Source organism: Microcaecilia unicolor, chromosome 8 (genome assembly GCF_901765095.1).
Source record: "Microcaecilia unicolor chromosome 8, aMicUni1.1, whole genome shotgun sequence".
Taxonomy (NCBI): domain Eukaryota; kingdom Metazoa; phylum Chordata; class Amphibia; order Gymnophiona; family Siphonopidae; genus Microcaecilia; species Microcaecilia unicolor.
In genome coordinates this window covers 211,392,186-211,395,858 of record NC_044038.1, presented here as the reverse complement: position 1 = coordinate 211,395,858, position 3,673 = coordinate 211,392,186, and positions in this window count along the sequence as shown.

Genomic DNA, 3,673 nt, shown 5'->3' with positions numbered 1-3,673 from the left:
TGCTGAGCATAAAAGTGCTATAACGAGAAATATACAGGAGAAACCACTAGTTGAACATATATATGACTTGAAGCACTCTTTTGAAGAATTAAAGTTCCTTGTATTATTAAAAATTAAAACATTTTGGAGAGGTGAAGATACAGACAGGCAACTATTACAAGCAGAGCAAAGAATGATTTTTAAATTCAACACAGTGAAACCCTTTGGACTGAATCAGGAGAATGACTACACAGTATTTTTATAGACAAATTTTTAATATATTATTTATGGATCAAGGAAATGGTCCAATTCATCACATTTTTTGGATTAAAAGTGTTTCAGACACCAATTTGATATATAAGCATTACCATGTTGGAAGCATAGCTTGTGGTCATTACATATTGTGCTATTGTGAGAGTGAAGCTAAGCTTGAGTTAAAGGTGACAACCTATCTTGACGTCTGTCATTATGATGTCATGATGTTATCAGTTTGGCAGTGATTAAAAGTTTGTTTATTAAGATAGATTATTCTTTTTGTCACTATTTATGCAATAGGTATGTGTTGAGAATTTAATGATGTGAAGGTATTAGTTTTTGACTTTTTTTAGTAAGTAATGACCTTTGACCTGGATATGAGGTTTTAAAATAGCAAGCCACAGCACAGATGGCAATGCTGTTGCACTTTGATCCAGAGCAGTGTCTGTTAACAAGCACAGTAAGTAGCTGGCTTGAATCTATGTGATGTTTGTGAGATGGTAGCATGGAGTAAAGTAGATGTACAAGTATATCTAGTAAGAATGAGCTTGTGTGGTGATTGAGGGAGAAATAGAGTGTTTTCTCTTTAAAAAAAAAAAAAGGGAAGCCACAGCACAGATAGTATTGCTGTTGCAGTTTGATCCAGAGCAGTGTCTGCTGACAAGTAGTCAGCTTTAATCTATGTGATGTTATGGGAGATGGCAGCATGGAGTAAAGGAGATGTATAAGTATATTTACTATAGAATGAGTTATGGTCTTTTGAAAGTTAGTTTCATTTATGCAGCCATGTCTTTTGATGATGTTATATAGTAAAGGCTGATAAAGTTTTAGGATTCAAGGTGGTCTATTTGTAGAAGATTTATAACAGTGAGTAATTGAATGCTTTACACCATGAAATATAGTCAATTGTTGATATGAAGAGAATTTTAATTGAGCTGACTGGTAAGATGTAGAGTTTGTGATACATGGGCTGATCAAGATGGGATTAATGTATATCTTTTTAATTTTGTTTTAGGCTTTTTTTGAAGGGGTATGTTGATCACCCCTGATTTTTAGGTATGTATTGATACATTATTGGATTTGATTAAATCCATCCAACGTTTTATACACCTTTATATGTTTGGAAAGTGGCTTGTCTTATCTCCTCCTCCATTTTACTTTTGAATGTGTAATGCATTTATTGTACTTTATTTTATCATTTGTTGTTATGACTTTATATATATATATAACTTGAGATGATGTTATCACTATTTTTATGTTTTTATTTGTAGTTTTACCCCTGACGCAGCCTGAGGGCGAAACGTGGCCACGTCGGGTACTGCTTTTATCTTGGTTTGAATACATTATTTCTTTGTTTTTATATATGTGTATTGGTCTACTTTTTATAACAGACCTTTGTATATTGTATTACAATTGTTGCATTATAAACTGCTTTGGTGCCTTTTGGCGTAATTGCAGTATATCAAGTAAAATGAATCAAATCAAATTAAAAGCAAGTTTTGCCATGAAAAAAAAGCACCTGTAACCTGTTTGCTAATCTTCATTTCTCTGTATTTAAGCATATTGCTTCATTCAGAATACTGACAATAAAGGAACTTGAATGTTTGTCTTACAAATGCTTTTCAGCCTGCTTCCAGGGGTTGTGAAGTGACCATTCTGCTTTAATTGCCATGCACCACAGCTTAATCTTAATTACCTATAGTAGATTATCACCCTACATGGTATCCAAATAGTTTCAATGTTTTACCCCATTGGGACGCTTCATGTATATGAACATTAGCCCATGTAGGTCTCTCTCAATGGTCTATGTATTGGTGTACTTGATATTAAATACATTGACAGAGGCAAGTGGCACCTTATAGACTAACCAGTTTATTGAGTCATGAGTTTTTGAGGTCCTGAAAGTTTAAGACAGAACACATTTTGCCACCTGGCTCTGTCAATGTGGCTAAAATCATATTTATCTCATGCAAATCAATGAGAGACACACTTCTCTATGATATAAAAATAATAAGTAGACAGCAAATCATGCAGTGTACGTTTCCAAAATCCAAAGAGCACAAATTCAGCTAACATTTATTAACCTTTATTGTAGAACAGTGGCATGAAAAATAAATGTATGACTTTATGAGGCCTGTACAAGGGACAAAAAATATATTGCACCAAGTTTAGATAACAGTATTTGGATTTAATCTTCACACAGCAGATGATCTTTAGATACATACATTTGGAAGTTAAGGCAAAAAATTCCTCCAGAAAATCTCTAAGAAGCCCTGTACCAAGGGCTGTGCAAGCAGAGCAGCTGCACGGGGTGCAGACATGGAAGGGTGCAGGAATTGCACCCAGCCTACTGTCTCCTCTCATTGGTGGTGGTGAAGTAGGCGGGGCAGGGGTGTGTGAGTGGACAAGTCTCATAGGGTGCAACTATAGCTTGGTACAATCCTTCTCTCTAACGAAAGGGGATGTCTGAAAACATGTGTATAACCAGAAAAGAAAAGGGATCTCATCTTTAGGTGATGGAGTGGCTCTGTGAACAAAGGAAAAACTTCCCTGGGTTTTTCATGAAGTGGTTATTATTAAGAATGTTCATTGAAGTTAAACAAAATAAGTGTATAAATTTATTACAGGGCAGTCCTGATTTTCAATTTTTTTGTTTGTTTTTATTTTGTTTTATTTTCTTTGTTGTTGTTGTAGCTTTTTTTTTTGGTCAACACTACGATCCATTTTTGTTCTTATATTTTTACATTCTGTTTGAAAAATATGAACCTCTTTGCATTAACAATTAACACACTTTAATGGTTTAAATTTCATTTGCTTTTTTGGTTTTCATTCAGGGTAGTTTTCTTAGTGGTTAGAACACCCCATGTCATAAGGCTGCACTACATGTAGAAAAGAAATCAGCTCATCTATTTATTCATTAATAATTCCCAAGGGAAAAACAATGTGTGCAAATAGACTCCAATGAACCCACATTATGACGAACTGAAAATAATATGCAATACACAGGTCTCTAGCAGCAATGTACTAACTCTTGATTGAAGTCTGCAACCCAGATTTGCTAAATTATAAACCTGGTTGCCAGTCTTACTACACTCAAGCAAATCCGCTTGTCCTATATGGTCAGCAGAACCACATAGATCCAATACAGGAAAACCGAATATTGTAAATCTTGCAGGCAACTTTAAACTCTGACATTAGGCATAGATATTTTAGCATCTGCTTTGAGTCTGAATCCAAATATACTTAAACACGCAAAAATAAAATACTTCTCTTTTGAAATGTCAGAGTAGTTCAGAGAGGACTGGAAGCTTTGAATAGAATCCATGTTCACCCACAAGAGACCAATAAAGAAACATCAATCCATTGATGGGAAAAATGATCTTCAGATAACAGCGTGATGGCTGGTCGCACCCAAAAGAGGTCACAGGTAAATCAGACT